This window comes from Oncorhynchus tshawytscha, linkage group LG04 (genome assembly GCF_018296145.1).
Source record: "Oncorhynchus tshawytscha isolate Ot180627B linkage group LG04, Otsh_v2.0, whole genome shotgun sequence".
In the NCBI taxonomy this organism is placed as follows: Eukaryota; Metazoa; Chordata; class Actinopteri; order Salmoniformes; family Salmonidae; genus Oncorhynchus; species Oncorhynchus tshawytscha.
The window spans coordinates 62,018,214-62,046,144 of record NC_056432.1 but is presented as its reverse complement, the minus strand read 5'-3'; the positions used below and the strand labels follow the sequence as shown (position 1 = coordinate 62,046,144).

Here is a 27,931-nt window from a genome sequence, read left to right as displayed (position 1 = left end):
TAATAAATCCAATTAACCCTTTAGAACCAATAGCTGCAGTCAAAGGCCCTTCTTTAGAATTATTATAGCGGCCGCAAACTGCCTTTTTTTCCTACAATAATATCTGTGTCTAGCTAGCTAGCCAGCCTGTTAGGCAAGAAAAGTTGTGTGTGGCGGTAAATATAGGATGTACTCGCGAAGCGTCAACCTCAGCTGTCACTTTCGCTAACTAGCCACCGAAATGGAGATCAGTCATTTGTGTTTAACTGTTGGGCTTAGGTCACAACAACTTCTCCTCCATGCTTCACGGTGGGAATCACACATGCAGAGATCATATCTTCACCTACTCTGCGTCTCACAAAGACACGGTGGTTGGAACCAAAATCTCCCATCAGACCAAAAGGACAGATTTTAACCGGTCTAATGTCCATTGCTCGTGTTTCCTGGCCAATGCAAGTCTCCTTATTAATATTGGTGTCATTTAGTAGTGGTTTCTTTGCAGCAATTCGACCATGAAGGCCTGATTCACGGAGTCTCCTCTGAACAGTTGGATGTTGAGATGTGTCTGTTACTTGAACTCTGTGAAGCATTTATTTGAGGCTGGTAAGAAGAAGGGTGGGGGTGTATGTTTCATGATTAACGACTCATGGTGTAATTGTAACAACATACAAGAACTCAAGTCCTTTTGTTCACCTGACCTAGAATTCCTCACAATCAAATGCAGACCATATTATTTCCCAAGAGAACTCTCCTCGGTTATCGCCACAGCCGTGTATATCCCCCAGCAAGCGGATACCAAGACGGCCATCAAGGAACTTCACTGGACTTTATGCAAACTGGAAACCATATATCCTGAGGCTGAATTTATTGTAGCTGGGGATTTTAACAAAACTAATTTGAGAACAAGACTACCTAAATTCAATCGGCATATCGATTGCAGTACACGAGCAGGTAACACACTCGACCACGGCAACTCTAACTTCAGCGATGCATACAATGCCCTCCCTTTGGCAAATCTGACCATGACTCCATCTTGTTGCTCCCCTCCTATAGCCCGAAACTAAAACAGGAAGTGCTTAGGCCTATCCAGCACTGGTCTGACCAATCAGATTCCACACTTCAAGATTGCTTCGTTCACGTGGACTGGGATACGTTCCGGGTAATCTCAGACAATAACATTGACATATACGCTGACTCGGTGAGCGAGTTTATAAGGAAGTGTATAGGATATGTACCCACTGTTACTATTACAACCTTCCCTAACCAGAAACCGTGGATTGATGGCAGCATTTGGGCCAAACTGAAAGCACATACCACCGCATTTAACCATGTCAAGGCGACTGGAAATATGGCCGAATACAAACAGTGTAGTTATTCCCTCCACAAGGCAAAGTGTCAAGTATAGAGACAAAGTGGAGTCGCAATTCAACAGCTCAAACACGAGACGTGTGTCTACAGACAATCACGGATTACAAAAGGAAAACCAGCCCCGTTGCGGATATCGACGTCTTGCTTCCAGACAAATTAAACAACTTCTTTGCGTGCTTTGAAGACAATACAGTGCCAACAACACGGCCCACCTACCAAAGACTGTGGGTTCTCCTTCTCCGTGGCCAACGCGAGTAAAACATTTAAACATGTTAATCCTCGCAAGGCTGCCTGCCCAGACGGCATCCCTAGCCGCATCTTCAGTGCATGCGCAGACCAGTTTGCTGGTCTCTTTACGGATATATTCAATCAATCCCTATCCCAGTCTGCTGTCCACACATGCTTCAAGATGGCCACCACTGTTCCTGTTCCCAAGAAAGTGAAGGTAACTGAACTAAATGACTATCACCTGGGTCTCGACCCTGCCCTGTGCAACTGGGTCCTGGACTTCCTGACAGGCCGCCCCCAGGTGGTGAAGGTAGGAAACATCTCCACTTCACTGATCCTCAATACTGAGGCCCCACAAGGGTGCGTTCTCAGCCCCCTCCTGCACTCCCTGCTCACCCACGACTGCGTGGCCATGCACACCTCCAACTCGATCATCAAGTTTGCAGATGACACAACAGTGGAGGCTTGATTACCAACAACGACAAGACAGCCTACAGGGAGGAGATGAGGGACTTCGGAGTGTGGTGTCAGGAAAATAACATCTCACTCAATGTCAGCAAAACAAAAGAGATGATTGTGGACTTCAGGAAACTGCAAATCGACGGGACAGCAGTGGAGAAGGTGGAAAGTTTTAAGTTTCTCTGTGTACATATAACCAGCAAACTGAAATGGTCCACGCACACAGACACTGTGGTGAAAGAAAATGTGTCTTGTCACCGAAAACCCTTACTAACTTTTACAGGTGCACAATTGAGAGCATCCTGTAGGGCTACATCACCGCCTGGTACTGCAACTGCACCGCCCACAACCGCAGGGCTCTCCAGAGGGTGGTGCTGTCTGCACAACGTATCACTGGGGGCAAACTACCTGCCCTCCAGGACACCTACAACACCCGATGTCACAGGAAGGCAAAAAAAGATCATCAAGGACAATAACCACCCGAGCCACTACCTGCTCAACCTGCTTCCATTCAGGAGGAGAGGTCAGTACAGGTGCATCATAGCTAGGACAGAGTGATTAAAAAACAGCTTCTATCTCAAGGCCATCAGATTGTTAAAACAGCCATCACTAACACAGAGAGGTGGCTGTCTACCTACAGACTTGATATCATTGGCCACTTTAATAAATATAACATTTGTCACTTTGATAATGCCACTAATAATGTTTACATATCTTGCATTAGTCATCTCATATGTATATACTGCATGCTTCATTATCTTTTTTAATATCTATTGCATCTTAGCCGCTCTGTCTGTCACTGCTGATCTATATATTTTATACTTATATATTCTCATCCCATTCCTTTACTAGATTGTGTGTATTAGGTTTTGTTGCGGAATTGTTAGATATTACCTGTTAGATACTGCTGCACTGTCGGATCTAGAAGCATAAGCATTTCACTACACTCGCAATAACATCTGCTAACCATGTGTATGTGACCAATACAATTTGAATATTGTTCTCTGGTCACATTTATGATTATTTAAAAAATAGTTATATGTAAATTATAAGTATAATATATTAATTATACTTGGTACATTGAGTGAGTAATTTACTAGAATTTAAATACTCTAGAGTTTGTTGTGGAGTTTTTTTAATAGTGATTGTACATAACGGAAGACAAAATGAGTGTTACTCCTATTGACATGAATCTGCTCTTCAAAACTAAGTTAACTTCTAATTGTCATTTGTTCTTTATTTTAGAGCAGTGTGTTTGAAATGTGTGAGAAAATGAGCTTTATCTTGAAAATGATCAGTAATCTACAGCAGCATTATAGAATTCTATTGGGGTCTAAAGGGTTATTATAAACTGGGTGGTTTGAGCCCTGAATGCTGATTGGCTGACAGCCGTGATATATCACATTGTATAGCTCGGGTATGACAAAACATTTGTTTTTATTGCTTTAAATTAGGTTGGTAACCAGTTTAACAGCAATAAGGCAGCTCGGGAGTTTGTGGCATATGGCCAATATACCATGGCTAAGGGCTGTAACCAAGCACGCCACGTTGCATCGCGCTTAAGAACAGCCCGTAGTGGTGGAATATTGGCCATATACCACACCCCCTCGGGCCATATTGCTTAAATATACACCCTCACAATAAACCCTTTTAAAAAAAATTGTAGGCAGGTGTAAAGAAACATATGAAGAAAATGTATTTCAGAAGAACAGAATGAGTCGGCCTACTGTATGTTGTTATCTGGCTATGCGCCATGCTATAGGCTAGTTCATTTAGCTGACAAGATATGCTTATAAGCCCCATGCCATTATTTTATTGTAAGAATAATATAATTGAACTTAGCAGAATGAAATAGAAAATATATTTCTCATTCCGAAGCGAGTGCGCATATTTCAGAGGCTGTTGAGCGTAAGTGTTCATTTGAAACAGGTCCTACATGCTAGATTTAGTGTTATTTGGCAAATTTAGTTGTGAATGATAAACATTACAATGTCTTAGAAAACAAAATATAAACTCAGCAAAAAAAGAAATATCCCTTTTTCAGGGTCCTGTCTTTCAAAGATATTTGGATTTTTACTAAATAACTTCATTGTAAATGGTTTAAACACTGTTTCCCATGCTTGTTCAATGGCCCATAAACAATTAATGAACAGGCACCTGTGGAACGGTCGTTAAGACACTAACAGCTTATAGATGGTAGGCAATTAAGGTCACAGCTATGAAAACTTAGGACACTAAAGAGGCCTTTCTACTGACTCTGAAAAACACCAAAAGAAAGATGCCCAGGGTCCGTGATCATCTTTGTGACCAGGCCTTGGGCATGCTGCAAGGAGGCAAGAGGACTGCAGATGTGGCCATGGCAATAAATTGCAATGTCCGTACTGTGAGACACCTAAGACAGTGCTACAAGGAGAGAGGACGGACAGCTGATCGTCCTCGCAGTGGCAGATTACGTGTAACAACACCTGCACAGGATCGGTACATCCGAACATCACACCTGCAAGACAGGTACAGGATGGCAACAACAACTGCCTGTGTTACACCAGGAACGCACAATCCCTCCATCAGTGCTTAGACTGTGCGCAATAGGCTGAGAGAGGCTGGACTGAGGGCATGTAAGCCTGTTGTAAGGCAGGTCCTCACCAAACATCACCGGCAACAACGTCACCTACGGGCACAAACCCACTGTCGTTGGAGCAGACAGGACTGGCAAAAAGTACTCTTCACAGACATCCTCCTCCCTCATGTGGTACCTTTCCTGCAGGCTCATCCTGACATGACCCTCCAGCATGACAATGCCACCAGCCATACTGCTCGTTCTGCGCGTGATTTCCTGCAAGACAGGAATGTCAGTGTTCTGCCATGGCCAGCGAAGAGCCCGGATCTCAATCCCATTGAGCACGTCTGGGACCTGTTGGATCATAGGGTGAGCGCTAGGGCCATTCCCCCAAGCAATGTCCGGTAACTTGCAGGTGCCTTGCTGGAAGAGTGGGATAACATCTCACAGCAAGAACTGGCAAATCTGGTGCAGTCCATGAGGAGGTGATGCACTGCAGTACTTAATGCAGCTGATGGCTACACATGTCTGTGGAACTTGTTCAGTTTGTCTCAGTTGTTTAATCTTGTTACTTTCATACTAATATTTACACATGTTAAGTTGCTGAAAATAAACGCTGTTGACAGTGAGTATGTTTCTTTTTTGCTGAGTTTATAATGGGCTGAGTGATGCAACTAGGCTATTTGAAAAAGTTGCAAAATAATATTACATCTGTTATTTGCCTCAGGCTGCACACCCTGTTCTCTCATCAAGTAATCATATTTTAACCCATCCGACTATTCGCAATTTAATCTCTTCTTCACTAATATGTCAAATGTGTTTTTACTTAGAATGTCCCATTATCAAATGGGTAGGAACAGGGGCAAATAGCAGGTCGTCCAGATGCACTCGGATTGTGAATGGAGGCTGCTTTCCCGCGGTTTAAATCATTCCCGGGTAGACTCCTTCAGTTTTATGGCCAAGCAGCTGAGAAATAAATATAGTAGCAGCTGAGATCCTCCACCTTTTAGTGGAAACCATCAACTCTGCTTTCACACAGGATTGCATATAGAAATGTCTGGGATTATAAGAATACTTATTTCACACGACAGGTGATATTCCACCCAAACTCTTTATGCCATGGGCTCTCCCAAACCATGTTCCTGCAGCTACCCAGTGCCTCATTTAGGTTCGGGAACATCAATAGTAAGTAACATGTTGTTGTTTTTACAACGAAACATATTTAAATAAACTGTTGCCAGCTCCCATCTCTGCACGATTGAGAAAGGAATGAAGAAGAGAGAGGATGGAAACGCATGGTGGTGAGATATTTTGAAGCTAAAAGGTAATGTGTCAGCATATTCTTTATTAAAATATTTAAAACATTATTACTAGGCTATTTAAAATAAAACACAAATTCACTATAATTGTAGGCAAACTCTGTAAGCCATCCTACACAAATCAGTGAACCAACAGCGTCACCTAGGCCTATACGTTCTCTCCCTGACTCATGGATAGAAAGTTTGGAGCATTTCATAATGCTTGGTTCACTCCAGACGTGACTGCCCTCGAGCAGCACAAAACCATCCTGTGGCGGACTGAAATAGCATCGAATAGTCCCCGCAATATGCAACTGTTCAGGGAAGTCAGGAAACCAATACACGCAGTCAGTCAGGAAAGCAAAGGCCAGCTTTTTCAAGCAGAAATTTGCATCCTGTAGCTCTAACTCCAAAAAGTTCTGACACTGTAAAGTCCATGGAGAACAAGAGCACCTCCTCCCAGCTGCCCACTGCACTGAGGCTAGGTAAACACGGTCACCACCGATAAATCCATGATAATCGAAAACTTCAACAAGCATTTCTCAACGGCTGGCCACGCCTTCCTCCTGGCTACTCCAACCTCGGCAGACTCAGTAGCCTCGGTTTTTCTAATGACTGCCTTGCCTGGTTCACCAACTACTTTGCAGACCGAGTTCAGTATGTCAAATCGGAGGGCATGTTGTCCAGTCCTCTGGCAGTCTCTATGGGGGTGCCACAGGGTTCAATTCTTGGGCCGACTCTTTTCTCTGTATATATCAATGATGTTGCTCTTGCTGCGGGTGATTCCCTGATCCACCTCTACGCAGACGACACCATTCTGTATACTTCTGGCCCTTCCTTGGACACTGTGCTATCTAACCTCCAAATGAGCTTCAATGCCATACAACACTCCTTCCGTGGCCTCCAACTGCTCTTAAAACGCTAGTAAAACCAAATGCATGCTTTTCAACCGTTCGCTGCCTGCACCCGCACGCCCGACTAGCATCACCACCCTGGATGGTTCCGACCTAGAATATGTGGACATCTATAAGTACCTAGGTGTCTGGCTAGACTGTAAACTCTCCTTCCAGGCTCATATCAAACATCTCCAATCCAAAATCAAATCTAGAGTCGGCTTTCCATTCCACAACAAAGCCTCCTTCACCCATGCCGCCAAACTTACCCTAGTAAAACTGACTATCCTACCGATCCTCGACTTCGGCGATATCACCCACAAAATAGCTTCCAATACTCTACTCAGGAAACTGGATGCAGTTTATCACAGTGCCATCCGTTTTGTTACTAAAGCACCTTATACCACCCACCACTGCAACCTGTATGCTCTTGTCGGCTGACCCTCGCTGCATATTCGTCGCCAGACCCACTGGCTCCAGGTCATCTACAAGTTCATGCTAGGTAAAGCTCCGCCTTATCTCAGTTCACCGGTCAAGATGGCAACACACACCCGTAGCACGTGCTCCAGCAGGTGTATCTCACTGATCATCCCTAAAGCCAACACCTAATTTAGCCGCCTTTCCTTCCAGTTCTCTGCTGCCTGTGACTGGAACGAATTGCAAAAATCGCTGAAGTTGGAGACTTTTATCTCCCTCACCAACTTCAAACATCTGCTATCTGAGCAGCTAACCGATTGCTGCAGCTGTACATAGTCCATCGGTAAATAGCCCACCCAATTTACCTACCTCATCCCCATACTGTTTTTATTTATTTACTTTTCTGCTCTTTTGCACACCAGTATCTCTACCTGCACATGACCATCTGATCATTTATCACTCCAGTGTTACTCTGCTAAATTGTAATTATTCGCCTACCTCCTCATGCCTTTTGCACACAATGTATATAGACTATTTTTTCTACTGTGTTATTGACTTGTTTATTGTTTACTCCATGTGTAACTCTGTGTTGTCTGTTCACACCGCTATGCTTTATCTTAGCCAGGTCGCAGTTGTAAATGAGAACTTGTTCTCAACTAGCCTACCTGGTTAAATAAAGGTAACCAGTCCATCCAGTAGGCTATGCATAATAGCACAGTCCACACCCAAAAGGCGATGACTAAAATGTGTTTACTTTTGGAGCATAGGATAGACCAATTATGTACCAAAGACATCTTTTTTTTGTTGTATGTTTTTCTTCCATGGGTAATATGCAGTGATGTAATTTTGGATTGCATTTACATTGATGTCAGTGGCTAGAGACACAATAGAGCCCCGAGTACCAGGCCATTAGCAACCTGATGGTCGTTAGCGAGTTAGGTACTACCAATGCATGTCCAGAGTACATAAGAGATTACAGTGACTCAACGGTCACATGGAATTTGACTGCGGTCATGACTCATGACTGCCAGTGTGGCGGTAATAGTCACTGCGACAGCCCTACAAACACTCATAAAGCATTTATTTGGAACCTATGAGAGAAGCCTAAGGAGTTGTGTTCCTCAGAAGCTCCTGTGCCCTTCCCTTCCCCCATTAGCCAACATCTCCATTTCACCTAAACCATCTACATCTGGGCCCGGACCCAGACCTGCCCCCACCAGGCCTTACCCAGCTGGATATCTTGAGCCCCTCCATCCCTCAACCCAAATGCAGCTGCAGCAGGCGGCCAGGTTCATGGGGTGTAGCAAGGCTGACAGACAGACAGGTCAGTAGCCCTCACCAGAGGCGGCTTGGTCAGGGGGGGGGGGTCACTCAGTGGCCCCACGGGATGGAAGATAAAGGAACATAGGGGTAGAGGGTAAAACAGGATGTGCAGAACAGGAATTTTTCCTTTAAGACAAACCCAATAAAAGTATCAGGAATCAAAACAAGATCCGGACAGGAGAGAGAAGAGAGGGGCTGTTAATAGCCCCAAGCCCATTGGTCAGTACAAAAGAAAACTCCTGAAAACAAGAGGCAGGAGGACATAGGTTGCCAAGGCCACAGAGAACAAGCTTTTTTCACCCGCTCACTCACTGGACTTGTGTCCATCTATATCTTAATGGTTGCCAATGGTCATGCAGTCTAAATAGATATTTATATCAGCTTAAAACACAGATTTCAATCCAGTTATGATTGAACTATCACTAAGTAATTGGTCAAACAAATAGCTTTTTACAATAAAAATCAAACACTTTAGGTGTAAATTTCCACTATCTAAGGGCTCAGACACACCAATAGCATTGGCTGGTTGAGAGTACTTTGCAAATCTGAACAGAGTGACGGCTGTAATTTGCGCACCAATTTACCAAGTAGAATCTGTGAAAATGTGATCAGTCAGACATCCACCAACGGGTGGTCCATAAAACAGTGTGCTTAACAATCAGCAGATGAACACTAGATCCACATTTGGTGCAATGTGTGTGTGCTTCAAGTAACAGGACCATCAAGAGAGTACACATGCAAAATAGTACATTTAGAAATCTTTATTAATCCCCCAGCACACTATTTGGTTGCTTTTGTTCAAATTAGACAATTAGAAATTATTATAATAGCAGATAATTCAGATTTATGACCATGCAGAATCCCATATACTTTATTTACATTTTCATTCAAAATGTTGTGATCTGTATGTCATAAACGACATTGTTGTTCTCTTTTCCATGTAAAAAGCCATAAACCTAGATCTGTCACACTCAATCATTTCACTAGTCTGGCTAACACCTAACTCTCAAAGTCCTTCTGACTTCATAGTCTGGAATGGCTCTTTGATGTTATCGGCACAATGCTTCGATAATGAAGGGGGCTGTGCTTTTACTGGTTGTCTCTCCTCTGTCTTTCTCACTCAAACATCCAGACGCACAGCCCCCCCCCCCATTACAACGGTTGGATTTTCAAATCCAAACAGCGAGAGGTCTCAACCCCAGAGGGGGAAAAAAATGACATTTGAGAGATCCAAATCTGTAAGTGAGGGACTCATGACTGAAGAGCATAACTACTGGTATACGGATCGATGTTTGGGACTTTGTATGTCAAAAAAGATGCACGTCAAATAAGCTTATAATATGTCAAATAACACAATTCTTATGATCAAATGTTGTGCGCGCTGAATTTGCACGTGCAAGCCAAGCACCACCATTACGATCACTGTCAAAGCTGTACAATACTGCATTGGTAATAAGGCATTATTTGTTCGAGAAAGCGTCTGTGTGAGCATTTGAAATTAGAGCAGGATCAAACAAGCAGGATCAAAAATGTTTGCAAATATCTTTGATACAGATGTTATCAGCAACTTCTGGGGTACCTAGCTAACACCAATGCAACAGGCCTGAAAACAATGAACAGAAGAAACTGAAGTAATTTTCAATATTCTTAGCAATGATTTAGCAATCACATGTGGTTCTATTGAAATAACTAGCTAGCCTGCTACTTAACCCTGTTGCCCAAAATTAACGCTATAAGCAGCCAGCTAGCTTTACCTGGCTACTATGGCTTGAACGGACCAGGTTATGGTAAAGAGCTTGAGGCTATAATTACGCTCCCGGATACGGGATTGCTCGTCGCAACAGGTTAAGGCATGTTTCCACTATTTGTATTATTTGCATGACTTCATTGAGATCAAGGCAAACCGCAAATTCCACTATTGTGGCTAATCCTTATTGTGGCTAGCTTCACATAGGCAGATCCGACCACCATTAATCAAATAAGAAGTGTCTTATAAATTAGGGTTATTTTAGATGATGACACTTAGCTAGCTAAGAAGTTGTTTTGCTATGTTTTGGGGGAAGAACATTGGTTGCATCCATGAGCTAGGTAGCTTTTTTTTACGACCAGTACTGTCCAGAGCTTGGGGAAGTGTGTCTTCGCTCGTATGGGAGCGGGACGGGCACGAGACAAAAAAACTTTACCAGCATCATAGAATCGTTGTGACATGAAATACGGGTGATAGTTATTACACATGGATTACAGTACGTCAAAAATGTATGAACGTCTTAAATTTTAACATGCAGTCATATTCAGGTGCTGATTGGTCAACAAGCTTATTTGACACGTCAAATAGTGTTATTTGACATGTATCTTTGACACGCAAAGACCCAAACAGCATTCCATACTGGTAGCCCCCTCCCTCCATAGGGTGAATATATAATATGATAACTATTGGCAGTGACTGTTGGGTTATTGGCTGCCATTTGTTAGAGTACACACATGCACACATCTCCCCAAGGGACACTCCGTGCTGCACTGCGCTGTGAGAGCGGGGGTCAAGGTGTGTGTGACATCACAGGCAACAAAGGTCTGTGTGATAGATTGTCACAGCTAAATGACAGACTTCCAGCGTCTGGGTCAGACTACCTGTCCACTGACCCACGTCTGTCTCGGCTACTGCCTACCTTCTAACCAACTGTCTGCTCCAGGGGCCAGAGGATTTCCCCTTCCCTGGACTTACCCTCCTAAATGGACAGCTACTGGGTATACAGGCTTGTAAATTCCTCGGTCCATATTCTGTCTGTATATTGTTTATTGCTAGCAGCACCACTTTACCAAGTCAAATTCTGGATGAAGGCGATTGTGATTATGCTCCGATCCTACAAACTAGTGATGCATCAATATTTTCCTTGCAAAAAACCCCGATACCGATGTAAAAAAACAAAAAAAACAATGCTGCCTTTTAAGCATTCTAGTACAATTAAATAGTTACACAAACACACACAGCGGTCTAAGGCACTGCATCTCAATACAAGAGGCGTCACTACAGTTCCTGGTTCAAATCCAGGCTGTATCACATCCGGCAGTGATTGGGAGTCCCATAGGGCGGTACACAATTGGCCCAGCGTCGTCCGGACCGTCATAGTAAATAAGAATTTGTTCTTAACTGCCTTGCCTAGTTAAATAAAAAGGTTACACGCACACACCAAAAAGTTATTGTTTGCATTGTCCCCATTACCAGTATAACAATTTCTTTCACTTACTTGCTGTGCTGTTTCGTTGTTCATTTGTTCAGTCATTTCATTCTCAACCAGGATTTCTATGGGACGCCGTTTGGATCTTTGCAGGTCAAAAAGATACACGTCAAATAAGCTTGTGACCAATTAGGACCTAAATATGATTGCATGTCACATAATAATTTAATGTGTTCATACATTTTTTAAGTAGTTATTACACATGGATTACACTATCACTCATATTTCATGTCACAACGATTCATCGATACGTATGCTATGATGCTGGTAAAGTTGTTTCACGCACCTACAGTGCTGGTCATAAAAAAAGCTACCTAGCTCATAGATGCAAATAATGTTTTTCCCCAAAAACATAGCAAAACGACATAATCTAGGTGTCATCATCTAAAATAACCCAAATTTATAAAACAGTTCTTATTTGATTAATGGTGGTCGGATCCATCTATGTGAAGCTAGCCACAAGGATTAGCCACAAGAGTGGAATTTGCGATTAGCCTTCAAAATAAAAGCATAATTCTAATATTAGTATTAATTTGCATCACTGTCAATTATATACTTTTATTTTGAAGGCAAACCGCAAATTCCACTATTGTGCCTAATCCTTATTGTGGCTAGCTTCACAACACATAACCCAGTCCAGTCAAGCCTCACTAGCCAGACGAAGCTAGCTGGCTGCTTATAACTTTAGCTTTGGGCAACAGGGTTAAGTAGCTGGTTTGCTATTTTCATGAGCTGAAGTTCAATTTCAATCGGCGAACAACAAGTGGCAACCTAGCTAATACTTACTCACAAGGATTCCTAAATCCTTGCTAAGAATATATTTTTAAATGACTGCAGTTTCTACTGGTCATTGTTTTCAGGCTGGTTGTATTGGTGCTAGCTAGGCACCAAGCTAAAGCTAGCTACCCAATGAAGTTGGGGTCAAACAAATTATGCTTTATTACCAACACGGCATTGTAAACACAACGTTCGTGGCCGGTGTTTGCAGACTTTTTTGTACAGCTTGGACAGTGCTACTGTATCTTTTTTGACAAGGAAATACCCAAAAGGCGTTCCATAGTATGCATGTACTGAAACTAATAGCAATGACGCCATTAGGGGGGGTGCCCACGCATGTATATGGCATGTGTGTGTGTTAACGAGGCTGTCAACTTTTTTCTCTTTCCCTCTCCAGTCTTTCAGCGTAATGCTGTTAGCAGGTTTACTGGCCAGGCGGTGGGAGGGACAAACAAGCAGTGTCTGCCACAGCTAGAACTACATCTCAGAGAGGAGAGAACTGGACTGATGACAATATAGCACTAAGCCCAGGCACGATTACATATACAGTGGGGAGAACAAGTATTTGATAACCTGCAAAATCATCAGTGTTTCCTACTTACAAAGCATGTAGAGGTCTGTAATTTCTATCATTAGGTACATTTCCAACTGTGAGAGACGGAATCTAAAACAAAAATACAGAAAATCACATTGTATGATTTTTAACTAATTAATTTGCATGACATAAGTATTTGATACATCAGAAAAGCAAAACTTAATATTTGGTACAGAAACCTGTTTGCAATTACAGAGATCATACGTTTCCTGTAGATCTTGACCAGGTTTGCACACACTGCAGCAGGGATTTTGTCCCACTCCTCCATACAGACCTTCTCCAGATCCTTCAGGTTTCGGGGCAGTCGCTGGGCAATACGGACTTTCAGCTCCCTCCAAAGATGTTCTATTGGGTTCAGGTCTGGAGACTGGCTAGGCCACTCCAGGACCTTGAGATGCTTCTTACGGAGCCACTGCTTAGTTGCCCTGGCTGTGTGTTTTGGGTCGTTGTCATGCTGGAAGACCCAGCCACGACCCATCTTCAATGCTCTTACTGGGGGAAGGAGGTTGTTGGCCAAGATCTCGCGATACATGGCCCCATCCATCCTCCCCTCATTACGGTGCAGTCGTCCTGTCCCCTTTGCAGAAAAGCATCCCCAAAGAATTGTTTCCACCTCCATGCTTCACGGTTGGGATGGTGTTCTTGGGGTTGTACTCATCCTTCTTCTTCCTCCAAACACGGCGAGTGGAGTTTAGACCAAAAAGCTTTATTTTTGTCTCATCAGACCAGATGACCTTCTCCCATTCCTCCACTGGATCATCCAGATGGTCATTGGCAAACTTCAGACAGGCCTGGACATGCTCTGGCTTGAGCAGGGGGGCCTTGCGTGCGCTGCAGGATTTTAATCCATGACGGCGTAGTGTGTTACTACAGGTGTTCTTTGGGACTGTGGTCCCAGCTCTCTTCAGGTCAATGACCAGGTCCTGCCGTGTAGTCCTGGGCTGATCCCTCACCTTCCTCATGATCATTGATGCCCCACGAGGTGAGATCTTGCATGGATCCCCAGACCGAGGGTAATTGACCGTCAACTTCTTCCATGTTCTAATAATTGCGCCAAGTTGTTGCCTTCTCACCAAGCTGCTTGCCTATTGTCCTGTAGCCCATCCCAGCCTTGTGCAGGTCTACAATTTTAACCCTGATGTCCTTACACAGCTCTCTGGTCTTGCCCATTGTGGTGAGGTTGGAGTCTGTTTGATTGAGTGTGTGGACAGGTGTGTCTTCTATACAGGTAACGAGTTCAAACAGGTGCAGTTAATACAGGTAATGAGTGGAGAACAGGAGGGCTTCTTAAAGAAAAACTAACAGGTCTGTGAGAGCCGGAATTCTTACTGGTTGGTAGGTGATCAAATACTTATGTCATGCAATAAAATGCCAATTAATTACTTAAAAATCATACAATGTGATTTTCTGGATTTTTGTTTTAGATTCCGTCTCTCACAGTTGAAGTGTACCTATGATAAAAATTACAGACCTCTACATGCTTTGTAAGTAGGAAAACCTGCAGTGTATCAAATACTTGTTCTCCCCACTGTATATATATAAAAGACACTTGATGAGCAGCTCAAAGAGCCACACTTATGTTGAGATGGAGGAACCATGCCAGAAATGCAAATCATTTGGAAAAAGGCCCATTTCTGGCAAAACAAAAGCAGCAGGTTTTATTTTGAGAAGTAAACATCAACATAATATTTGAAATGCACTTGACTGTAGCTGGATAATACATCTCCGGGAAATAGGTGTTGTGTATTGCAGTGTGTAATGTGTTTACATTCTTTACATATGCTTCTATCAACATCTCTCTCACACACATGTACAACCCCTCCAAGTTGAATGTCTACACATACCCGAGGAACAACACAAAACAGCCATTAAAAACAAATGTTTGGAGTCATGCCTCCATTTTGGTGGAGGAAGCCAGGCGAGCTGGAACAGGAGGGGTTAACGGCAGGCGCTAGGCAGCTTTAAAGGGGGGAGGGGACAGAATTGATTGCTCAGGATGTTGACAGCACTTCTCCAATTTGATAAGTAGCTGATATTAGATGAAGAGGCTAGTTTGCAATTAAAGCATTTTGTGATTTTCCTTTATTTCTCCAGAGGGGCCCGATGGAAAGAGCTAGTCCAAAACATGCCGTTGTGTGGCTCTGAAGTGTGGTGCTTACAAGGGGAAATACATGAAAAAGAGAAACCTTGGCTCTGGGCAAATCCTCTCTACAGCAACACTACACAAGCACACTAAAGCAGGTCAACCTGCAGCACATACTGCAAGAGAACATCCTACTGAACTAGGTCATTGTCATGTTGTAGATAACTTAGCAGATAACACTGAACATGCTTGTGGGACAGGGTGGAGAGCAGGGAAGATCATTTTCTCATTGGCTGGTTTAAACGCGTGTCTGGCTGGCTGGCTTGCAGTTCTGGTTTCCAGAGTTACATTATGCTCGTATGGAGCTATGCTAGGGTTAATCAACGAAGGCACGCGTGTCCCTGACATATCAGAGCCGTATTTAACCGGAGGCAGGCCGGAGCTGCTGCAGCCCCCTAAACCCTCCACCTAGCTGCCACAGCCCCTCCTACAGCTTCATGCTACAGGCCCTGGCTCTCTCCACCGGGGCCTGGCCAGCGATCGAACAGAAGCCCGATCAATAGCTCTGGATGTGCAAACATGGTGAACTCCCCAACCCCCTCCGGACACAATCTCACCACACGGGTCAATACTCATCTTCCTCATACTTCTGCTATGATCAGGGTAACTGAGATCGGGGAAAATATCATCATCATCGCTAAGACTCTGGTGTGACTTCACCCAATCCCCTTGAGCAAAAGCTTCAGGTTTGGGACTGGGGCTTGGGAATTTCCATTGGAAACACTCCTGTCCCCTATCTGGCTGAATGAATAATAAAACCCATAATCACCTACAAGCTAGCCGGAACAAAGAGCCACAACAGTCCTTTGCAAAAAACACAAACAATATCACTATGGTAACCGTAGGTTGTAAATCATGGCTAGAGAAATGCCATTGTACTACCAGCTTGACCTAGTCAACGATTTTTATTTATTTTACCTTTATTTAACTAGGCAAATTAGTTAAGAACAAATTCTTATTTTCAATGATGGCCTAGGAACAGTGGGTTAACTGCCTGTTCAGGGGCAGATTGACAGATTTTTACCTTGTCAGCTCGGGGATTTGAACTTGCAACCTTTCGGTCACTAGTTCAACGCTCTAACCACTAGGCTACCCTGCCGCCCCAATGACAGGCAGACTTTGCTAAAATACACACATTCCACTGTAAAATCCACACACAGTAATGGGACCTCACAATATTGGGGGAGCAGAGCAGTTACCACCTCACAGCTGTCTCTAGATCACACTCCCCTTACTAATCTTTTCCCCTAAAATGACTAGCTGTCAAACTGGAAGATTGAGGGAAATCTCTAAAACAGACATGGGGAGGGGTGGTAATTTAATCATATTCAAGGTTGTCTCTGGGCTAAGCATACCACAAGGCTTCTGAGATAGTTCTGGAACCCAGCCAAACGCTGGAGATAAATGACAAGAAACATGAAAATGAGCATTTCCATACAGTTAACTCTATACACCATAATTATGTCTTTCCCTCAGGTCCAAAAACCATGTGCTAAAATAAACATGCAGTGGTTAAGTTTTCCTTATGTTTTGTCTCACATTAAACAGCAAATGCCTACACAATTAAATTACAGCTAGTCAGAATGTTTCCCAGTCTTTCTATAATGTAACTTCATTGTACCATAATGAAAAAAAAAAATTATAAGAAAACTTCAATTATTTGCACATTACTCAATTACTGGTTGGGAAGTGATGGATTAAACCAGATTAAATGTACAGCAAGCACCTCCTTTGTTACTGAACTCATACTGTGTTGTCACTCTCCTTCGTGTCCCCTAAAGCTGCAAATCCCCTTCCCTATGTCGGACATTGATACTGCCCTCTCAGCACGCTTAAAAAAACAGGCATTGCAGGGGGCTGCCATCTTTAATCCAAATCAAATAATTGGGCTTTATCCCTCTGCGGGACTCATATAATGATTTATAGTGCCTCTTGCTGTGGTGGGGGAGGGGGTGCTGAGTGGATAGGGCTGTAAAGTATCTCATGGTGAGCTGGCCATATGCTATGCTAGCACAAAGGCTCTCACTAATCACAATTCCATGCTCACAGGGAGTAAATCTCACTGCCAACGCTGGAACATATGGTGAAATTCCTCCACACACACACACACACACACACACACACACACACACACACACACACACGACCGGATTCTCTCTGTTCACATTTGGAACTACCAAAATGCATTCAAAAGCTCATACATCATTATATGAAACGCAGCAGGGTTCTGAATCAGATCAGAGCCTGCCTGCCCTCTGGATGTCCAGTCATGTTGGAGGGAGATGTATTTCTTTGGGGAGCAGCAGACAGAACGGTGGGGAGCCAGGGACAAGGGGCCAAACGTCCAGAGGGGAGAGCATGTCGCTACCTGCCCATCCTGCGATTTGTCTTGCACCTCTAAAGAGAAGAGGCATGTGAAAGGCAGGTAGGCCTCAGGACAGACCACCACCCTCCATTAAATCACTCCAATTACAGAGCAAAGAGAACGACAGAGAGGACAAACCAGACCCTGACTGACCAACTAACTTTTTAACCTTGTCCAACTTGGCTTCTTCAGACCCTCCAAGTCACCATAAGTAAGGATTTGAAACTCAGAGGACAAAGACAGGGTCTTAGAGAAAGCCAGGGCGTATCAACATTCTGGGTAAACATTTCTACTGCTGGCGACCAGTAAGTCTGGTTCGTCAAATAAACTGGCTGCATTTGTTCAGCTCCAGCCCTTTCACCTAGACACCACATTCCTCAGGCAGAGAGAGATCCCCTCCCCCACTCTCTCCCGCTGCCCCCTTTCCCCGCCTCACGCAAATGCAACATTTACAGGCTGGCGTGGCCAGAAGTTCACACTCATTGGTTCAAAGACCCCTTTCAGAGCCAGACTAAACTTATCAAAACACATCTGTGGCTCAACATGCACCATACCACTGGCGCTTTAGGAGTGAACATCTGAGAACCGAACTGTAATGGGTTGACTTTTCCAATCTAACTACTGAATGTGCAGATTTGCATGAGACCCAGTTCCACCTTTAATATAATTGGATTTGGAGCTATTAGCTTTGTTCTCTGAAGTGTAGTGACCATTTTATTTGAAGTGCTCTCAGAGGTGGGGGAGCGAGAAGAGACGATAGTGCTAAAGTAGTTCCAGTGAACAAACAAGTGGGAGATTAAGACTAAAATTGAAGTACATTATACGTACAATAAAACTACATTTATTTGAAACCATTAAAGTCAAGACTGCTCAGAGCGAACACTGATCTATGCACGTCAAAAGAGCCATTAGCCTTTTTTGTTGGGTTAAAGGTTTGGGCTAAAAATACGTTGCATCTCTCACATTCATCCACCTCAACCCAGTGCTAATGGTAGCTGTAGACATCACATAGCACGGTCAGCTTTTATAGCCATTCTCATTATACTGCAGAGCCAAAGGAATTCAATACATTCAGAAATAAACAAAGGCCTTTCTGCTATTAAGCCACATCACATATGAAATGGGGCCAGAGCCACAAATCCTGCTGTGAAATGACTTCTTTGTCTGGTGGGGATATAAAAAAAAAAAAGAGTGCCTCATTCAGAGCAGAGGCTTTCCTTCTTAACTCCTAACGCCACATAGCAGCTAGCAGGAAGAATGTTCCCCATCCTGAAGTATCAGATGGCGTTAGTCATATTCCCAATTCAAACACAGCCCTTTTGCAGAGCAGAGCAGAACGGGGCAAAGGCTAAATCGATAGGGACTGATTTCCCTTTTCAGTGGCTGCGGGTATCGGTTTTGTCTCAGCTAGTGTTAAGTGTGTGGGGGTGTTCCACCTCTGACAAGCTGGTCGGCTCCCTAGAGGACCAGGCTGGTGTTCCACTGTGGGCCCGCTGTTGAGATGAGGAGTTGCGGCCCAGTGGCTTCTGGATCGTCCACCCTGGCCTCGGCTTCAGCCTGGCCGTCGCGCATCTGGAGCTCATCTCCAGGCCCCAGGGAGGCAACAGAGGGGAGTCCAGCTACTATTCTGGCTGCTATTGTTCTATTGTACATTCTCACAAAGTCACTTCATGTGGCGGGCTAATACAGTATGCAAATGGAAGTGTGTTATATCAAGCTAAAGTCTCACAAAAATGTACTTTAATTTACTTTAATAAACAGCCGTCCATATGTCAAGTGAAATGTCATATTTCCAATACCCTGTGGTTTAAAATGAGTTACAACACTGGAGTAACAGAGGTCACTATGTGGCATGTAAAAACATACCTCCAAGGATTTATTTAGGTCCAATATGAAGCATTTAATGTGTACATGCCCTTTATGTTTCATGTTTATTGTCACATACACAGTGAAATAACTTTCTTGCTTGCTCTTTCCCAACAAAGCAGCAATCAATAGTACTATTAAAAAAATAAGTATGAAAAAGTAGAACAAAAACACACAACAAATATAAGAAGCTCACGAGAAAGTAAGTAAGCTATATACAGAGTCAGTACCAGGGTTAGTTCCAATACCATATTTACAATGTGCAGGGATACTGGAGTGATATAGGTAGATACAGTGCCTTGCAAAAGTATTCGGCCCCCTTGAACTTTGCGACCTTTTGCCACATTTCAGGCTTCAAACATAAAGATATAAAACTGTATTTTTTTGGTGAAGAATCAACAACAAGTGGTACACAATCATGAAGTGGAACGACATTTATTGGATATTTCAAACTTTTTTAACAAATCAAAAACTGAAAAATTGGGCGTGCAAAATAATTCAGCCCCCTTAAGTTAATACTTTGTAGCGCCACCTTCTGCTGCGATTACAGCTGTAAGTCGCTTGGGGTATGTCTCTATCAGTTTTGCACATCGAGAGACTGAAATTTTTTCCCATTCCTCCTTGCAAAACAGCTCGAGCTCAGTGAGGTTGGATGGAGAGCATTTGTGAACAGCAGTTTTCAGTTCTTTCCACAGATTCTCGATTGGATTCAGGTCTGGACTTTGACTTGGCCATTCTAACACCTGGATCTGTTTATGAACCATTTTGAACCATTCCATTGTAGCTTTTGCAGACTCCATCAGGTTTTCTTCCAGAATGGTCCTGTATTTGGCTCCATCCATCTTCCCATCAATTGTAACCATCTTCCCTGTCCCTGCTGAAGAAAAGCAGGCCCAAACCATGATGCTGCCACCACCATGTTTGACAGTGGGGATGGTGTGTTCAGGGTGATGAGCTGTGTTGCTTTTACGCCAAACATAACGTTTTGCATTGTTGCCAAAAAGTTCAATTTTGGTTTCATCTGACCAGAGCACCTTCTTCCACATGTTTGGTGTGTCTCCCAGGTGGCTTGTGGCAAACTTTAAAAGACACTTTTTATGGATATCTTTAAGAAATGGCTTTCTTCTTGCCACTCTCCCATAAAGGCCAGATTTGTGCAATATACAACTGATTTTTGTCCTATGGACAGTCTCCCACCTCAGCTGTAGATCTCTGCAGTTCATCCAGAGTGATCATGGGCCTCTTGGTTGCATCTCTGATCAGTCTTCTCCTTGTATGAGCTGAAAGTTTAGAGGGACGGCCAGGTCTTGGTAGATTTGCAGTGGTCTGATACTCCTTCCATTTCAATATTATCGCTTGCACAGTGCTCATTGGGATGTTTAAAGCTTGGGAAATCTTTTTGTATCCAAATCCGGCTTTAAACTTCTTCACAACAGTATCTCGGACCTGCCTGGTGTGTTCCTTGTTCTTCATGATGCTCTCTGCGCTTTTAACGGACCTCTGAGACTATCACAGTGCAGGTGCATTTATACGGAGACTTAATTACACACAGGTGGATTGTATTTATCATCATTAGTCATTTAGGTCAACATTGGATCATTCAGAGATCCTCACTGAACTTCTGGAGAGAGTTTGCTGCACTGAAAGTAAAGGGGCTGAATAATTTTGCACGCCCAATTTTTCAGTTTTTGATTTGTTAAAAAAGTTTGAAATATCTAATAAATATCGTTCCACTTCATGATTGTGTCCCACTTGTTGTTGATTCTTCACAAAAAAATACAGTTTTATATCTTTATGTTTGAAGCCTGAAATGTGGCAAAAGGTCGCAAAGTTCAAGGGGGCCGAATACTTTCGCAAGGCACTGTATGTATAGGGGTAAGGTGAAGAGGCATCAGGATATATGATAAACAGAGTAGCAGCAGCGTATGTGGTGATTGTATGCCAGTGTGTGTGTGTGTGTGTTGAGTCAGTATGAATGCGTGTGTGTGTTATGTACACCCTACCCACTCCAATTTGCACACCACCCCAACACATCCACATATGACGCAATCTCTATTGAACTCCACATTGGCCTCTCCCACCTGGACAAGAGGAACACCTATGTGCGAATGCTGTTCAATGACTACAGCTCAGCATTCAACACTATGGCGCTCTCCAAGTTCATCAATAAGCTGAGGACCCTGGTACTGAACACCTTCTGCAACTGGATCCTGGACTTCCTGACGGGCCACCCCCAGGTGGTGAGGGTAGGCAACAACACATCAGTCACACTGACCCTCAACACGGGGGCCCCTCAGGGGTGCGTGCTCAGTCTCCTCCTATACTCCCTGTTCAACCACGACTGTGTGACATGGATCTGAGGGCCCATGTCCTCAAAGTTATACAGCTGCACCATTGAGAGCATCTTGACTGGCTGCATCACCACTTGGTATGGCAACTGCTTGGCATTCAATGACAAGGAGAGCTCTCTGTCATCCAGGACCTCTATACCAGGCAGTGTCAGAGGAAGGCCCTACAGATTGTTTAAAAAAAAATGTTTAAAGACTCCAGCCACCCAAGTAAGGCTGGGCAATATGACAAAAAATAATTTAGCGATTTTTTTCAAAAAGTTATGGGCGATTCGCAATATAGATCTTGATTTCTTAAATCTTTTCTCGAAATAAGCTTTGTTGTACAATTAAAAAGGTCAAATACACTGCATTTAAAACAGTCAAAAACAATCTAACAAATTCAGGGGTTGTGAAATTATACATAGCATAGGCTAAATAAATATAAGACTTACACAATTACAATTATGTATTTACTCAAAACAGTTTAACATGCTTTTTTGCAATAATCACTAATCTGGCTTTCAAGTCAGTCTATAAAAATGCCATTTTTGTAACAAATTTAACCACAAACATGCATAAAGCACATTCCCTAATAATGAGCAATTCTGGTAGCGGGCATTGTAGAAAATTAAACACAGCTAGGTCTCAATCTCTCAAGCACAAACCCACATGCTAGTGAGTAGCCAAGTTCATTTTAATATTTCAAGTTTAGCCAACTTGTATCTATTTGCTAACTTACAAAAGATAGAACAGTTGAATTGTTATGGATATACTCTTCAGGTCATCTCTAACTGTTTGAACAGCATGCTAGCCTGTCCACTTTGTTCAGATGTTGAACTGAAGTGGCCTACCTTATTTCTCAGAATGAGAAAAGTTGCCAATTCCTTGTATAATTGTTTTTTATGCTCATTTATAAAAACACAGACAAAACAGCTAGTATAACAGTCTTTGGCTAAAATACTGCTAGCGGTACCCCAATGCCGCACACAACTGAAACGGAGCATTCATTGATTCTTCCGTTTTTGGAAGTCTGCTCTTCACACAATTTTAGGAGTTGAGACATAAGAAAAGGTATCGTTAAAAAAGGTTCGCTTCTCCACTATTAGAGTAAAATAATTTCTTAATGTGTTTCAGTGTTCACATGAGTGATTCTATTGGACCAAACCTCATGCAAATACAGAGTGGAAACCGCTTGTCAGAGAGGAAGAAGTTCTTTTTCATCTTCGTTGTTGTGAGTGACAGGCGGAGGAGCTTGGTGTATGTGTAAATGAAAAGTGCACAGTAACAGCAGAAGGATCGAAGGAGACAAGACCAAAAGACAACATGATAACAAGGGGACAAACGCTTGTTTAAAAAAAAAAGTGATTCTTGCGATACAGGCATTTGCAAAATAGTGCTAAAACATACATTCTAATTAATCAAATTAATTCGATATATCGTCCATCACTACACCCAAGTCATGGACCGCTCACTCTGCTACTGCACGGCAAGCGCTACACCAAGTCTGGAACCAACAGGACCCTAAAACAGCTTCTACCCCCATGATCGCTAAATATTTAACCAAATAGCTACCTGAACTATCTGCATTGAACCTTTTTACATTAACTCTTGACTCATCACATACACTGCTGGAACCGTTTATTATCTATTCTGTTGCCTAGTCACTTTATCCCTACCTACAGTGCCTTCGGAAACTATTCAGACCCCTTGACTTCTTCCACATTTTGTTAAATTAAAGCCTTGGAGCCGCAATTCAACGGCTCAGACACGAGACGTATGTGGCAGGGTCTACACAGACAATCACGGACTACAAAAAAAAAAAAAAAAAAAAAAAAAAAAAAAAAAACTGCCACTACACGGACACCTATGTCTTATTTACAGACAAACTAAACACCTTCTTTGCCCACTTTGAGGATAATACAGTGACACTGATGAGGCCCGCTACCAAGGACTGCGTAGTTAGACATTTAAACATGTTAACCCTCGCAAGGCTGCCGGCCCAGATGGCATCCATAGAAGCGTCCTCAGAGCATGCACAGACCAGCTGGCTGATGTGTTTACTACCCTCCAAGCTCATCATTAAGCTTGAGGCCCTGGGTCTCTCAACCCCACACTGTGCAATTGGGTCCTGGACTTCCTGACGGGCCTTCACTAGGTGGTGAAGGTAGGAAACAACATCAACATTTCGCTGACCCTCAACACTGGGGCCCCACAAGGGTGCAAGCTCAGCCTCCTCCTGTACGCCGTTGACCCATGACGGAGTGGCCATGCACGCCTCCAACTCGATCATCAAGTTTGCAGATGACACAACAGTAGTAGGCTTGATCACCAACGACAATGAGACCGCCTATAGGGAGGAGGTGAGGGCACTCGGCGTGTGATGCCAGGAAAACCACCTCTCACTCAACGTCAACAAAACAAAGGAGATGATCGTGGACCTCCAGAAACAGAGGGAGCACCCCCCCTATCCACATCGACATGACAGCAGTGGAGAAGGTGGAAAGTTAAGTTTCTCGGCATACACATCACATACAAACTGAAATGGTCCATCCACACAGACAGTGTGGTGAAGAAGGTGCAATAGCACCTCTTCAACCTCAGGAGGCTGAAGAAATGTGGCTTATCACTGAAAATCCTCACTAACTTCTACAGATGCACAATTGAGAGCATCCTATCGGGCTGCATCATCGCCTGGTACGGAAACTGCACCGCTCACTACCACAGGGCTCTCCAGAGGCTGGTAGCGGTCTGCACAACACATCACCGGGGGCAAACTACCTGCCCTCCAGGACACCTACGGCACCTGATATCACAGGAAGGCCATAAAGATCATCAAGGACAACAACCACCCGAACCATTGCCTGTTCACCCCACTACCCTCCAGAAGGCGAGGTCAGTACAAGTGCATCAAAGCTGGGACCGAGAGACTGAAAAAATAGCTTCTCTCTCAATGCCATCAGACTGTTAAACAGCCATCACGAACAGAGGCTGCTGCCTACAAACAGACTTGAAATCATTGGCCACTAACAAATGGATCACTAGTCACTTTATTAATGATGTTTATTTATTTTTCACTCCTCATCCCAGATGTATACACTGTATTTTAAACCATCTATTGCATCTTTCCTATGCCGCTCGGGCATTGCTCATCCATATATATTCTTATTCCATTACTTTACTTAGATGTGTGTATTAGGTAGTTGTGGAATTGTTAGATTACTTGTTAGATATTGCTGCACTGTCGGAACTAGAAGCACAAGCATTTCGCTACACTCGCAATGACATCTGCTAACCATGTATATGTGACCAATACAATTATTGTTACACTGTTATTTTTATATATATATTTTTTTATGTCTCTACATTGTTGGGAAGCATTGTAGTGTCAGTGTGAATGAGTGTGTAGAGAGCGCATAGAGGGTCAATGCAGATAGCCCGGTGAAGGCATTTTGTTAGTTATTTATTAGTCTTATGGCTTGAGGATATACAAGCTATTCAGGAGCCGTTGGTGTCAGACTTGTTGCTTCGGTACAGTTTGCCGTGTGGAAGCAGAGAGAACAGTCTCTGGCTTGGGTGGCAGGAGTCATTTTTCCGGGCCTTCCGCTCACATACTTGACTGGGTGGTTCAAGAATAGAGTTCCTGCTAAACAAGGAAATAACTATTCACTTAGCAGTCAAATCATAAGAGTAAACAACCCGCTGACATTTACTATAATTGAAGCCATAAAGCCGACAGAAAGACTTGACATTTGTATAACAAATAACTGATTGAAATAGGGATATTTATGACATGTCTAAGATGTCATTTAAAACTGTACTATACACATTGAAATCAAAGTAGTGCAAAAGGTGATGTTTAATAATGTTCTTTCCCCCCTAAAAAAGGTACATTAAAAACTCACCTTCCTAAACACAATTGCAAAATTTTATTTGTGGGAAAAGAATGACAATTTGTATCTTTCTGCATTAGGGCAAATCCATTGGTAACAGAAATGATGCTGAGACTCAAGATTTGGCCACTTTAAAATATATGCCAAATAATAAATGAGTGCAAAGTTTTAATTTGAACAATTTCCACTTTTACAAAAACACAGTTACTTGGAACAGCAGCGCAGATGCAAAGTTTGGTAACACAATTAACATTTTTTCTGTTTGCGCTGTCATTCTGTAACCAAACTTTGCATCTGCATTGTTCTTCAAATGAATGTGTTTTTGTAAAATGTGAGAAAAAAAAAAGTTACATTTTGTAGATACTCCTCTATGAGGATAGTCCAAAACGAATCTCTATCATCATTCGTTCAAAAGTTATTGGAGTTTTTACCCTTGTAGGATGGCCAAAATTAGAGTGACTAAATTAATGGAGGCCTGAGAAAAAGTGGTAAAAAAATATTTGGAAAATAGCATTACGTAAACTAGTCTGGATGCTGTGCGAGAATTAAGGCTGACAGGCCCACCGCTGAACTCGCCATTTGGTCTTCTCAATTCCAGAGGACATAAAAACAATTGAGGTAAGATGGAGATACTACATGTCATGTATGTACTTTCATATTTTAGTATACGCTTTTCATATTAATGTGAAATTCCTGTACTTCTCTAAGTTCTCACAAAAACAAGCATCTCTCTAAAATGTCCATGGTGCACTGAGCGTACCGCAAGTTTTTTAATTTTCAAACTCTTTTCCATTTAATTCCATTTGTTTCGTGTTAATTCTCCTCCTTTCCAGACCAGTGTGGTCACAGCTCTCCCTGCGCTGTGGAGTCACGTTAGCCATTCTAGTTTAATGGTTCATGGAGGATTAAATCACATTTACTTGAGTCAGGCAGGTCTGACTGGATGTCTTTTGTTTGACCAGATGGTGGACCAATCTAAGCTAATTCAAGTGGGGAAAAGAAAACAGCCTCCACAGTCCTCACAGCAGGTAGCCTAGTGGTTAGAGTGTTGGACTAGTAACCGAAGGGTTGCAAGATCAAATCCCCGAGTTGACAAGGTAAAAATGTATCGTTCTGCCCCTGAACATTATTATTGAAAATAAGAATTTGTTTTTAACTGAATTGCCTAGTTAAATTAAAGGTAAAACAAAAACATTTAGATCTATTCAAATGTCTGATTTCTGAAAACTGCATGGATCCAAAACTTGCAAAGGCTCTTTTCTTCAATTGATGTTCTCATCTTCCTACTCCTTCCATACCTTCAGGTATGCCACAGTATTCTCAATTTTATACTGAACATAATCTTTACCATTCAATGCAGTCCCAACTCTTCCTATTCAAAGGCTTGAGGTTAATAATTAACATGTTGATACCAATCATTTACCAACACAGCTTTTGAAATGATTGAACCATGTCAACTGGAGTCATAGTTCTATTGAGAATGTGATGGTCTATTAACTAGATCAGCAAAAAATAATCACAGGTTTTATTACTCAAGTGATATCCTAATCTATCACCACACATTTCTATATCTCACATTTAAATGTAATCTGAATCACTAGAGCAATGAACTGTTCACCATATTCTGACTGATATGGACATCAGACAAAAGTAGTTTGCATGATTTCAAAGCTGGGAGCAGGGTTTTAGTTGAGAAACATAAGCTCAGAAAGACAAGCCTCAAGAAAGACCTTTGCAAGTCCAATCTATCCATGTGCCTGATTTGCAAGTGAAATGTCTCTAAAATACAAGTTTCATTGCTTCACAACAGCACTGAGAGAGCAATATTGAAATATATAAATACAGAGATGTAGCCTCTCTTTTAGTTCAGAAACAGGGTGAAACACGAGTCAACGAGGTGAAAATTCTCAGATTTACGAATGTGTGAAAACATCAGCTGGCACAGCAAAAAAAGACATCGGTTTTGCTGTAAAATATTACATTTAACCACTAAAACGAGTGGCCAATTCTCTCTTTCCCTCCTCTGCAAGAGACTGGTGCTGACGATTACATGGGGGCCTGTATTGTGAAGACTTGGCAGATTAACAACCTGACCACACACTGCTGGTCTGTAATGTACTGTACACTACACAGGAGGATGGCAGGCAGGTCGTCTACACATGCCGTTAGTGCAGGGGGTGGGCTACGGTGAAGTAGGCGGAGAGAAA

The 27,931-nt window shown here is 42.8% G+C and overlaps 1 protein-coding gene across 4 annotated transcripts in view; it reads right to left on the bottom strand.

Moving 5' to 3' along the window:
• LOC112249139 (AT-rich interactive domain-containing protein 3B) overlaps positions 1–27,931 on the bottom strand; it is a 74,616-nt gene that overhangs the window by 36,086 nt on the left and 10,599 nt on the right. The window lies entirely within an intron of this gene.